This window comes from Opisthocomus hoazin, chromosome 2 (assembly GCF_030867145.1).
Source record: "Opisthocomus hoazin isolate bOpiHoa1 chromosome 2, bOpiHoa1.hap1, whole genome shotgun sequence".
Taxonomy (NCBI): domain Eukaryota; kingdom Metazoa; phylum Chordata; class Aves; order Opisthocomiformes; family Opisthocomidae; genus Opisthocomus; species Opisthocomus hoazin.
Window position 1 is genome coordinate 8,585,584 of NC_134415.1, and position 13,187 is coordinate 8,598,770.

At 45.9% G+C, this 13,187-nt stretch overlaps 1 protein-coding gene across 3 annotated transcripts in view; it reads right to left on the reverse strand.

Annotated features, from left to right (window-relative positions):
• LYST (lysosomal trafficking regulator) overlaps positions 1 to 12,259 on the reverse strand; it is an 89,824-nt gene extending 77,565 nt beyond the window's left edge. For 2 of the 3 annotated variants that reach the window (XM_075412374.1, XM_075412384.1), the window contains exon 1: positions 12,170 to 12,257. The gene's annotated coding sequence lies outside the window, so the exon portion shown is untranslated. Of the gene's footprint in view, positions 1 to 12,169 lie in introns of all 3 variants that reach the window. The other variant, XM_075412379.1, reaches the window with a different exon arrangement.
• Positions 12,260 to 13,187: the final 928 nt, after the last annotated feature.

The following is a 13,187-nucleotide window of genomic DNA, read 5'->3' on the forward strand; positions in this document are numbered from 1 at the left end:
TCTGCTCTTCTCTGGACACGCTCCAGCACCTCAATGTCCTGTTTGTAGTGAGGGGCCAAAAACTGAGCACAGTACTCCAGGTGCAGCCTCACCAGTGCCAAGCACAGGGGCACAATCACCTCCCTGCTCCTGCTGGCCACACCATTCCTGATCCAAGCCAGGATGCCGTTGGCCTTCTTGGCCACCTGGGCACGCTGCTGGCTCATGTTCAGCTGGCTGTCAACCAGCATCCCCAGGTCCTTCTCCGCCAGGCAGCTCTCCAGCCACTCCACCCCAAGCCTGCAGCGTTGCATGGGGTTGTCGTGACCCAAGTGCAGGACCCAGCACTTGGCCTTGTTGAACCTCAAACAGTTGGCCTCGGCCCATTGATTCAGTCTGTCCAGATCCCTCTGCAGAGCCTTTCTACCCTCAAGCAGATTGACACTCCCACCCAGCTTGATGTCATCTGCAAACTTACTGAGGGAGCACTCAATCTCCTCATCCAGATCATTAATAAAGACATAAAACCAGGTTTAACAATGCACGTAAAGCCTCAAACTAACACATCACCAAAATCAGCATTCTTCCTTTTCTGTCGTTTTGATACCATTCAAAACTCCAAACAGGCTAGAAACAAATACCTAGCTGGCCTTGCCAAAGCAGGTGACCCAGCAGGAACAACACACAAGCCTTTAAGGAAAGGGGGACCTGCAACTCCAGCTGAGCATCAACAGAAAACTTGAGAGGCTTCGATGCCATGTTCTACCAATGCAAGGCAGTCAGCCAAAAGCATTGCTTACAAAAGGCAGTGAACATTTGCTAACCATCCAACAACTCTGATACTCAAAAACATGAGCAAACGAGCAAAACCAAGACACTTCAAGTCTGGTTCATTCTCAGAACAGACATACCAGACAACACTCCAGCTCCGCAGAAGACCTCCCACTTACTCTTTATTTCCAACCACTTTCTGCTCTGTCCTTTGCTATTATTTATTAACTATTTGGGGTTACAGAAGCAGACAACCTATTAAAACACATGAAGGCAGTGTTGCTCCAGTCCTAAGGTTACACATGAAAAGCAACCTCTTCGCAGACAGAAGTCATCATAAGACCGCAGGTAGCTGTCAATTTTCTTGGCACAGTTCTTCTGAAAGAGTCCTTGAATTCATCAGAGTTCAGGAACTAGCTTCTTGTCTTCTGTGTAATCCACTAGATCAATATTATTTCCAAACAAGTTATTCAGAGCCTCTCTGCCCAGAATAACGAAAAAAGTAAAAAAAATGCTTAGTACTTTTGTATACATAACACATTCACCGTCCTTTTAACTAACCAGGCAAAAGCATGTCAAGCTCACAAGATGGTAAACAAGTATTATTTTAATTAACACTGAAAAGTACGTTGATACCTTCAGAGGAATGGTGTTGCTGTATATACAAGTGTGTTTACGTATGTATAATCTTACTAACGTCACTTTCATGTAAAACCAGAAGTATACTGAACTCCCATCTCACCTACGTGGGATACTCGTCTTGCAATACCCGAAGTCTGAGAGTCCTGCTTCTACAAGTACCTTAAGCCTCCTATCAGAATGTGGTGTCCTTATGTTCTGGTGCCCATGTATGAAAACAAAATTTCATCCATGAAGCTCAGTTTTACAACCTGAGAATTAGAAAATTTCTACCTCTAAATGGATGCGAAAGCATTGTATCTTACACTGAAAAAGACAGAATTTTAAGGAATTACATTATCTGTGTTTTCTGAAAAAAAACAGTCCTTACAGAAATAAAAATACTCATTTTTGTATTGCGTATGGTGAGGAACTGCTGTGATGAGGACAGCTAAACGAACCAATCCTGTCGTAAGAACAGGAATGCCAAGGAAAAAAAGCAAACAAGATCAGACAAATGCTATGCGAGATTTGGCCAAATTAAGGAAACAGCCACTTTCCAAAATACCTATCAGGTATACATAAACAAGTCAGCAAACCTATAATTAGCAAACATACCCAAGGTTACAGGCACCTAGAGACACACAGACTGGCATCACACATACCGGCAGGTCAACTTCCCTGAAACAGTTTCAGCGATGTCATTCTTCTGCTCGAGACCCAGACCTGCAGTGCACCACACAGAATGTAAGCAAAGAACTAAAACCCAAACCCTTCCTTACTCCTGGATTCCCATCTGCCATGTATTTTGTGGAGTCTCCTTCTTTGTGGAGTCTTCCTCTCATTCAAGACCCGCCTGGACAAGGTCCTCTGCGGCCTGCTGTAGGTGACCCTGCTTCAGCAGGGGGGTTGGACTAGATGACCCACAGAGGTCCCTTCCAAGCCCAAACATTCTGTGATTCTGTGATTTTCAGGCCTCAGTGATTTTCTGACAGTTACAAATGAAACTCATAGGTAATTTCTTTGGGCACAAAGTTTGTTCCAGATTACACTTCCCAAACTTGGCCTTATTTTTTTTTTTCCCCTCAAAGGTAACTTAAAATGTTTTTGCTAGAGTTTAATCTGGTTCCTGTGATATATTCTGACCCATAAGTGTTTAAGTCTGCTCTCCCCAACATGACCACTTCTCGAATCTCACTTTTCTCTAGCATAGTTCTTGGTAACAACAGCTTTGAATGAATGATAGAAACACAACTCAGAAAAGTGTAACACATTAACATACATACAATATTTTCATTTACATAGAACCAAAAAAAAAAGTCCCATTGACCCACAATTCAGTTTTCCTGTTCAACAGTTTCCAAAGCGTGATCTTAGGACATTGCTTCCATTAAACGAACTCCAATTTACATCCCCAACTGAATGGTGTCATTTCATCATTCTGTGTACCTGACAAAAGACATGTCAGTCCTTTAAATGGAAAGCCTAATAATGGCCCTGAAGTGCCTAACATTGTCCTACAAGACCAATGGAGAACATCAACTCAAAAGAGCAAGTTTCTAATTTATTAGCTGCCACGGACTGTAAAAAGACTGCAACTAGTAGCAGCACATAGATGACTGGAAACCAAGGCAAGAACAACATCAAGAAACAATAAAGCTGCGTTTAAAAAGTTGACCAAACAGGGACTACCAAAACCAGAAGAGAAACCTTGGCAAAACAAGAGCAAGTGATGGAGGATCCAAGAGCCCCAAAATGAAGCCAGCTCGCATGCGAACTAACTGCAGACTTGTCCACACACAAGCAACGCACCAGAGACCTACAAAAAGTTGAGCACATGCAGTTTGTATGAAGTTTTAGAAGTCTGCAATTCCAAAGGTCAAAACCATAATCATTATGATTATAATGAATATTCTACTTTCTGACACCCATCATGGTGAAGCTACTGGCAAGACTTCGGATCTCAACAACAGCCCTAGCCTACCAGGGCCTCACAATTCAGGGAGAGAATCCACAGCAGAGTCTGCACTAGGGCAGGGCAGAGGCCAAGCTACACATGACTCAAACTCAGCAAGCGTTAGAGACTGGGAGGGCTGACATCCCTCTCATCCCAGTTCCTCTCGAGTGTTAGTTGTCCTCACTCACATCACATCCATAGTAAGTTCTGGAACATGGACAACAGCTTTCCACACCTTAGATGAAATCCGTAGCGTAACGCTGTATAGCAACCTTACTTAATTTACTAAATTGGTCTACTTTATCAGGGGAGTAATTTTTAAGAATGTCTCATTAAGGTCAATTCAGCAATTTTTGATGCAGCTTTTGGTGCACCAAAAGCTATGAAACATTCATAGCGGTGAAACACCAACAGCAATGTTAATCAACATTTAACCTAAACTACAACTTCTTGTCCTACTTGACTGTGAAGTATTCACATCATGATTTGCTCATCATTTGAAAGTCTACTTGCAAAAACCCAATTTGTGTTACCTGTTTATCTCATGACAGGACATGTAGAGTCTATTACGTTGTTGTAATTTCAAGACGCTTAAAAAGTGAACTTGTTAAATTTAACATATAGAGCATCAGCAAATCCTATCTGTGCTTGATATGTACTTATTGGAAAGTCGTATTACCTTGGGGACTAGAATTAAATGCTAACTGTCTACTCATACTACACACTATCAAAAAGTTTGACCATGTGTACCATCACGTAAGAAAGGGGAATGGAAAGTCTGTTGACAGAGAAATACTGATTCTTAATATTTTAGTTTTATGTTGTCCTAGATTTTCTACATATAAATACCTACTTGACAAATCTGACCCTTATTTGGAAAAAAAAAAAATTAAGATTTTTAGGAGTCTAGTGCAAAGATTTAAGAAGCATGCACTGTAATAATGACCAATGCAAGCTGTCGCAACGGAACTGAGCAATGCAATACGAGCTGCGTGCTATGAAGGAGGCACCAGAGGTTAAGTGATCAACGCTAGGAAAGTTCTTGCCAGAATTCAGCAGGTTATCAGGTTCTGCCTTGAGCTATGAAGATCTGTATCCCCTTTACAAGTTAGCAGATTACCAACAATTTCCTCCTTTTGAGTCTGGATGAAACATCATCGAGACAGAGTTAATGGCAAAGAATCCCACGGGCTAGCTGCGTATTACACCAGTGCTTTGGGAGAGCTTCTCAACTTAGCATGGAATTTTATTTAGTCACCAAACAATGTGAACACCTGCAAATGCATTCTTGTTGAGCCTGAAATCAAGTTAAAAGATGATTCATCTACAAGATAAAAAGTACAGCACTAATGAAAGACAGGCTCTCAAACAACCACCTACACTCAAGTAATGCATTAACCTTGTCCACATGCTATACTCAAGTTTACGCTTAGCTTGTGGTTTTATACTATCCAAGGTCAGTAACTACAATATAGTTATTAGCTACATTAAACCCATTCTAGTTCATTTGAAATTTGCATATTTTAGACCAGTGCACGCAGGAATAGAGAATAAGCATTCCTTAGAATAGGCATGGGGACCTTCAAAGATAATCGTTGCAACATTAACTGTGTTAGAAACAAATATGCTTGCTATCACAGAAACGGGCTAAAATGCACTGAAGAATACCAAGCTGCTACCAATACCATAGAAATGTTAGAGACAAGCTTTGTCAGCAGAGTTGAAGACAAGCATCTGTTGCAGATCTCACCTGAAGTACCAGAGGACACTACATGGAAGAAACACATGGTACTAGAGAAAGGAACCAACAAATATTCCACTACAAGACAGAATTTATGTAGAAAACGAGCTATGAAGGACCAGTTAAGTTCTTCCAAAAGAAACCGAAGGCTGAAGATCTTCTGTAGAACATTCAGCAGTGCAAAGGCTGAAATGGCATAGCTCCCAAGTGAGCCTTGTTCTGAACACTACTCAAAGAATGCTAACAAGTTCTTCCCTAAATTAAAACATATCCAGGTAATACTCCTAAATATCTTCTGCCAAGCTTTAGGTTTGACACCTACCCCCAAAACAAAGCAAGCCTTGACAGCCATGGTTGCACAGTAATGACTAAATCTGAAGATCAAGACTAACCTCCAGAGACTGTCGAGTGAAAAGAAAAAGCAGTCTACTACAGCAAGTAAGTCTGAAGCCCAGGGCCCCTCCAGGAGCGAGCCTACGCAGAGCAGCCCTGCAAGACCAGGCGGACGGTGAACACCCTCTTACATCAATCGGCAGTACGGCAGAGAGCGTGGGGTCTGCTACAACTGGGAAAACTGCTGTAGTTGCAACCATGAGTATGTGGATCACACAGCATCTACCTAGAGATTATTTTAAACAATGAATGCACCACTCAAATCGTGGTCTAGAGGACCATACAAATCTTTGTGTAATTTATAAGATTATACATTTTGATTGCAGCAATACTCAGAGAGATAGAAGAGGTAAAAAAGTTGAGTGCAGGTATCTTGAGGCACTCTTGCTGAAGGGATATGAAAGAGTAAAGGCTATTCCTGAACCTGAAAGCTTAGTAGTTCGAGGATTAAAACTAGAAAGTGCTTACAATAAATTTTGGCATTGTGTCTAAAGTACCTACTACGAGCAATTAAACAAGCGGGGAAGGTCAATGATCAGAATTAAAAAGAGAGGTCACCAATGGGCAGAAGACTAATTCTGCTTCTGGGACCTCAAAACTAGTCAGTGAAGTCCATGTTCTCTATTAGCAATCAAATGCAGACCAGGCAGCAGGTAGCAATTCTGAAGGTGGTATTAAAAAAAAAAATTATGTAAATATCTGAGAGTTTCATAGGCTGTTATTCCTGCTAAGCTCAGTCTACCAGCTTCTTAGCAAAGCACGAACAGCTTTGGTTGCTTTAGGCAAGCAGACCTGAGACTTCTCCCAGGCTTTGCAGCAAAGAGGTATTTGTTCCAGTTGTGCTGACCCCCCTTGCACTGAGCTGGCCCCGGAAGACCCAGTCAGCAATCACAAAAACTACTAGCAAAGTGACTTGGATAACATCTCTCTTCAGGTAGCTTTCCTCCAATGAGAATGCAAATAAGGAACAGCTAGGATTTTTATTTTATTCTTGAAGTTTAAACAGCACTCAAAATTGGTCAAGCAGTATAGATTCCAACAGAGAAACTACAGTAGATCACCACACTTAATTTCACATAATAATGACTAAGAGTATGAAGTCTCCCAGTATACCTGTTACAAGATAGATAAGTATTTACAAAAATCCTGAACCACTGCAGAAAACTCTAAATCCACCCACAATGAAAAAAATAGCCAAATTTTATGTTTAAGAAGTCCCCAAACTATAGATGTTTATCACACACACACAAACAAGATTTCACACTGCTGAGAGACAGCTGGGGAGATGAATGCAGCATGCCAGAAGAAGGCCACATACACAGCCAAGTAGTATTTTCAGTAACCACACATCATATGATAATTTTTTCTGCAAATGATATGGATTTAGCAGGACTCCAGTAATCAAATTCACTTTGTAACCGAAGTAATTTAGGCTTCTAAAAATAGTTCTAGATTAATTAGGAGTGCCTTCTGGAGTTGAAAAGACCCCCACACACACTATTTCATCTATATATCCAGATGCACAAAGGAAATCATGCTTTCCTTTGACCTTTTGTGAATTGAAATGTACATATCAAGAATGAAACTACGCACTCCTCAGTGACTCAAATCTCCCCTTACAACTGAGAAATGCAAGTAATACAAGGATAAATACGTATCTCAGGTAGCACCCCAAGTTTTACAGTTTGGGGCTTTTGTTTTGTTTTCTCTACAGCAAGTCATAAGAACGTTTCCTTTCAGTTCTTTCAAATTAGGATTGTCAAACTTTCTTGCCTTCCAACAGAAAGAGAATTGGAAGGTGAAAGACTCGCACTTTTTGGTTAACTTCAAGAATATTTTGGTGTCTGTTTGAACTACTGAATCAAACCCAGACAAATTTCAACTCTTCAAATATTACAATGAAAGTACATTGCTGGATTTTCATCAGTTCCTGCAATACAATCATGAACTATCAGGAATATTTCCTTAAGTCTTAAATATTTTCCTTACTAATTCACTTTTCCAGAATGAAGACACTGAGAACTATTCATCCCTTCAGATTGCTGCTTCTGTTACTCACTCCTTACCTTTTTGTTAATATACTAAAGCCTAAACCGGATCAGTCGCTTACGGAGGTTAACAGATCTAGTTAGATGCTTGTTGCCATTTATCCCCAGAACACAAATCTTCAGTAAATGCCTCCAGAATACTAAAGGGGAGTAGATGCAGTCAGGCATTTGCTGAAACAAAACTGGACAAAGTTAACATTAGTTATAACGCTTCCAGTGAAGCCTTGCATTTGGCACTACCTGGCAGTAACTCTTTCTGATATTTCAACTTCCCAGTTTTCTCTTGGGAAAGTAGAAAGGTTTTTTCCTACTGTCAGAAGTCTGAAGAACCAGGAACTCTCTCTTCCCACCGCACATTTAGCACTTTGTGCTCCCATACTTTTCCACAGAGCGCGGTGATGCTTTTAACTGAAGTCCAAGAGCTCAGCTTTCTGGGTGCAGGAGAAGAGGGCAAAGAACGCACAAACGAGCGGATTAGCCGAGACTGTCCGACGCTTGCTCCACCACTCTGACACAGACACAGCCTAACGGGCACCAGTCTTCCACCACCTTTCACAAACCACCACTCATGGCTTTTGCTCTCCACTTCCCAACTTTCAGATTATCCCGAAAGCGCAGAAAACCTCTTTCACAAGGTAAGTAATTCTCCCAGCGCCTCAGCTCCGCATGGCTCAACACACCCACACAAACCCCGCTGTCACAGGGCAAGCCCCAGACGCCTGCAGTGAACTACACCAGCTCAGCAGTGCAGAAGACAACCCTCTCGGTGCTTATCTGCTGTGTGGCCACTGCAAAATCCCCCTCTCACCAGCAACTGCCGGCGTAGTGAGTTATTTATGGGGGAGAAGAGGGCTAAAATAAAGTCAGAAAAGCAGCAGAGTGGAAGCCCTGCTCTTCTGTAACACACCAAAGCCACAAAATACCCGAGCTACAGAACATGAAAGGAAACGTAATTTGCAGTGGTGACTAAAAAAGCTAGTGTAACTTTAGAGAAATATCCAGGACAAAGATACAATAGAAGTTTCAGCACTTACAGGTACCAAGATACAGCATGACACCAGGACTTCACCACACTGATCACAGCATTACATACCTATCCCTTCTTCAACATACTTCATAAGCTAATGAATTTTGCGTTTACTTTTGCTCTGTCTTGCTCTCACACTCTGCATCACATTTGACCTACACCTTGACACAGAGTACACCGTAGTTACCTAAAGTCACACTAGCAAGACTCACGCTTCTACTCTAATTGTTAGTGCCAAAAAACCTGACTTCCCAGAAAAATGGGACTTGAGTCAGACCCCAGGCTACAAACACAAACCATAAAGAGCTAACAGCTTATAGCAAGAAAAGCCTCTGGACTGCACATAGCATCTTTGTCCCCCCTTTCCCTTCACACATTCCAGTATCACTTCTGTACAAAGTGCTTTATCTGGAGGCAAGGCACTCCCATGCACTAATTTCAAGAAGTCACTCAAACACACGTCCCAATGCAAGACCTGAATCTGAACAGAGGGGAAAAAAAAAAAAATCTGGATCTACAGCATAGGATGCTGTTCTATCAGTTCTTCTCAAATGACCGTGACCGCTGAAGCGGAAACCCTGTTGTGTCTAAGCAGAAACCCCCACCTCCCGCAGAGCAGCTCAGGGTACAGTTAAACAAGACAGCTCAGCCCACCTGACAACCCATGACTAGCAAGAAAGTGTTTCTGTTACTCCCCAGCAGCTCTTCCCTTCCTCTAGCGCTGCGCTCATCCAGTTCCTTCTCCATGTGACTTGCCTCCACAGGTCTGCAGAAAACTAGCTTTTTCAGCTGGAGTTTTTGTTGTTGAATTGCCATGTTGAGGGATCAGGCAGTTGTCACTGCCAGCAAAGGGAAGGCAGCAGGAGGGAGATCTCCCTCTTCAGCAGTAACAAGCTACTTGAGCAGCTTAGTCAGCTCAGACAAATCAGTCCAGGTGACAGAACAGAAGCAACCACAGATCTCTTCTACCTGATCTTGCAGCAGTCTAAAAACAGGTATATTATCTCCAGATCAGTGCTATCACAGGAGACGATAGCTCTGATGACGCCAGCTCAATCACTTGATCTAAAGGCCTATGAATCTTCATCAAGCAACAATTTGCCAGAGTAACTGACATTCTCACACCCATCTCTGAACTGGAAAAGACAAGTCAAAGTAGTCCCAGACACATACACAGAGCCCTCCCTCCACTGTGTATTACAATCCTTTTCCAACATTATAACCCAATTCTCCAACAAACAAAACAAAAAAAGATGACCTTGAAGCTGAATCAACAAGTAGCGATACCTCAGGCCACAGCTACAATAGTTCTTCACCAAGCCCACAGAGCCTGATGTCTCCTCGAAAGGAATAAAACAGCTATGAGTGAGGTCTCGTCCATGACAGCTGTTCACTACAAAAAAAAAAAAACAACTTAGATTCGCCTGCAGAGGACAAGCAAGCATGATCTGGACAATGCGCGCTTCTGGTGCGACAGAATCCTCTTACAAAATAATCATTTCACCCTGCGTTCCCTCTGCTCCCTTCTGCCCGCAAAAGATGAGTATCAAGACCAGTTTTGCTTCAGCGTTTCTCTATGTGCAGCATTACCTTACTGGAAAAGGGAGCGCCATGACAATGGCCAAATTCTTCAAATACAAAGGAAATTAGATCCCTGCAGAAGCTTCACGGGTGTACAGCTTGTGTGTTAATCAGGATGCACCATGGTCTATTAAAGACAACACCGACAATAAAAATACAGAACTGCTCGCTTCCTGAAGTGTTTGTTCGTATTTCATAGTATTTGCTTACGTCCTTTGAGCTTAATTGTAAAGAGAACTATGTAAAAGCAGCAACTTTCAGTTAGTGTTAAGAATGCAGTTTCTCTTTTCTAATGTTTACGTATCAAGTGTCTTACTCTCCAACAGGTCCTATGCTATTGTTCAAGGGGCTTACAGGCTCCTACTGTCTTAAACTGCATTAAAAACTGATGTGGAGGCACATGAAAAACTTACCAGAGACTAAGAGAAAGGAGGAAGCAAAAGAAGCATTTAAGAAGAATCTTAATTAACTGGTTACTAACCTAACAGAAAAGCTTCTTCTAATTAATTACACATTTTTAATTGAAAGCTCTCTGAGTATGGTAAAAAAACTAATGGGGAAGGAGCGAGGGAAAGCAGGAAGGGAGGGACATTAAAAAAAGCTCCTCTTAAGAAATTTGTATGCGGTCTTGCAAACCAAGTTACTATTAACTTTGCTTTTAGAAGTAAGGCATTGAAAGCTACTCGTGCTTAGCTTGCAATATTCTCTGTCAAAAGCACAACGAGGAAGAAAGAAGAGTAAAGTTGAAACACCCTAGAAAAAGCCCGTTTTTTTTCTTATCTATGACCATATATGCAAGCATTCTCATTCTCTTCACCATTTTAAACATTCACCGGCAACTCTCAGAGCCACCACAGATTCTGTCAGGTATCCGAAAGGACACTTTCTTCTTTGTGCTACTGGTCTCTGAGCCTACAGTTAAAGTCAAAAAGGAGACTCCAGAGTATTTTCCTGACTCCTCACCACACCGTAGCCCTGTTATGACAAAAGCTCCAAGCAGACATGGTCTCTGGTCTGAGCAAGCGAATTCAGATCCTTCCCTCAGGAAGGGTTAAGTGTTCCAGACATCTCTTTTCTCCTGCCAAGCGTAAGACTGCGAGACAGACGAGTGCGACAGATCTCCTTGGTGCTTTTTCCACCACAGGTTGTCCCACCACCTCACAGCCAACAGCACGATTCTGCCAGTGACACAAGCTGGCATCCCCAACTCCCAAGTTCCTCTAGACCCTTGTAGTGCAGTCTTACTGCTTCATGTGGCACCACAACTAAAAAGGAAAAAAAAAAAGTCTCCCATCCAGATTTTCTTCTCTAGACAGTTCGAGTTCATAACCACATTGAGTGGCTCCTCCAGCTCCCGAGCCACCACGCTCAGCCAGCTGATGCTCTGCCTGAACTGCTTCAGTTTCGCTGCTGTCCCTCACACAAGAGGTTTTATTCTCGCTCCCAGCGGCGCGCCCGCTGCCCCTGCCCGCAGCAGCTCTTCCCTTCATCTGGAGACACCATAACGTCCAGCCCTTCGTCATTTTTATTTTCCCTTCGGAAGAGCCTCCCCCCCGCCCGCAGCCTCCCCGGGGCAGCTCTCACCGCTCCCTCCCGCGGAGCAGGGCCCAGCTGCCGAGGGGCCGCCCGCCCCCCCGCGGCGGGGAACGGGGAGCGGCCCCGCGCACGCCGGAGCTCGGCGCCGCGTTAACGCGGAGGGGATGAGGGGGCACCGGCGGAGGCCCCGCGGCCGACAGACCGCCTCCGGCGCGGCCTCCCCGACCCCCGCCCCGGGGAAACGCCAAGGCCCCGAGCGCGCACCCGCCCCCCCCTCAGCCGCGGGCCGCCTCAGCCGGCCGGGGCCCCGCCCGCTCCTTCCGCCTCCCGCCCCGAGCCAGCTTCGGGCGCCGGCCCGCCCCGGCCCACGCACCGCGGCTCTCAGCGCCGGCCTCGACCCCTCGCCGAAACCCGCAGGGGTGCCTGCGCCCGTTGAGCTACCCGCCGCCCGGCCCGGTCCCGCAACCCGAGACCGGAGGCCACGGTGCCCTGCCCGCCCCGCCCCGCCCCACCCTTACCCACACTCCTCGCCCCCGCCGGAGCCGGCGCTCCCGCTCCGCTCTTATCCCGCTGACAGCGTCCCGGCAGCTCATGGCGGGAGGGCCCGGCCCGGCCCCGCCGCGCCGCCCGCCCCCCGTCGCCCGGGCAACGCAGCGCCCGCCCCACCTGACTCCTCCGCTTCCGCCGCCGCTCCGCCAGCACCGGCGCCGCCGAGCCGGGGGGGCGGGGCGGAGCCCGTCGGGCGGGGGCGGGCTTTGCGCCGCGCCACGCCCCTTCTCCGTTTGGGGCCCCGCCCACCCCGCCACGCTCCGCCCACCCCGCCACGCTCCGCCCCCAGAGCCCCTCAGAGCGGGCTGAGCCTGCGGGCGCCGCCATGACGAGCCCGCGCTGCGCGTCCCTGCGCTCCCCCTCGCCGGGGATTCACCTCGCACGGCCAAGGCGCTTTCCAGTTCCTCGAAGCTGACGTGTGAACGAGCACGTGCTTTATATTTCCACACGTGCCCAGCTTTGGCGTGACCTTCCCGACCCTCGAAAGCCAAAAAAAGCACGTTGGGGTGCACGCGTGACCCGCCCTCAGCGCGTCCCTCTCGTGTCCCCGCGGCTCTCCCCGGCACGCCGGCCGCCTCCTCCTCCCGGACCTCTGCCACCATTCCTGCTAAGGACCTGCTCCAGCTGCACCTAAGGGGCGCACTGGGTCTGTAAAGCATAGGCCAGGCTGCCCGCGGGGATGGCGCGGATGGATGGAGCCAGGTCTTGGGAAGGCTTTGGGCAACAGGATCCCAGGACCCGCCGGCTGAAAGAAGCTCAGATACACACGGGGTGACAGCGGTTAAATCTTTTGCAAATGATAAACTTCGATCTGCCCAGGTATTCTGTGTCTCCCTGGAGAGAGTCCAGCGGAGGGCTACGAGGATGATGAGGGGACTGGAACATCTCTGCTATGAGGAAAGGCTGAGGGAGCTGAGCTTGTTCAGCCTGGAGAAGAGAAGGCTGCGAGGGGACCTTAGAAATGCCTGTAAATATCTTCAGGGTGGG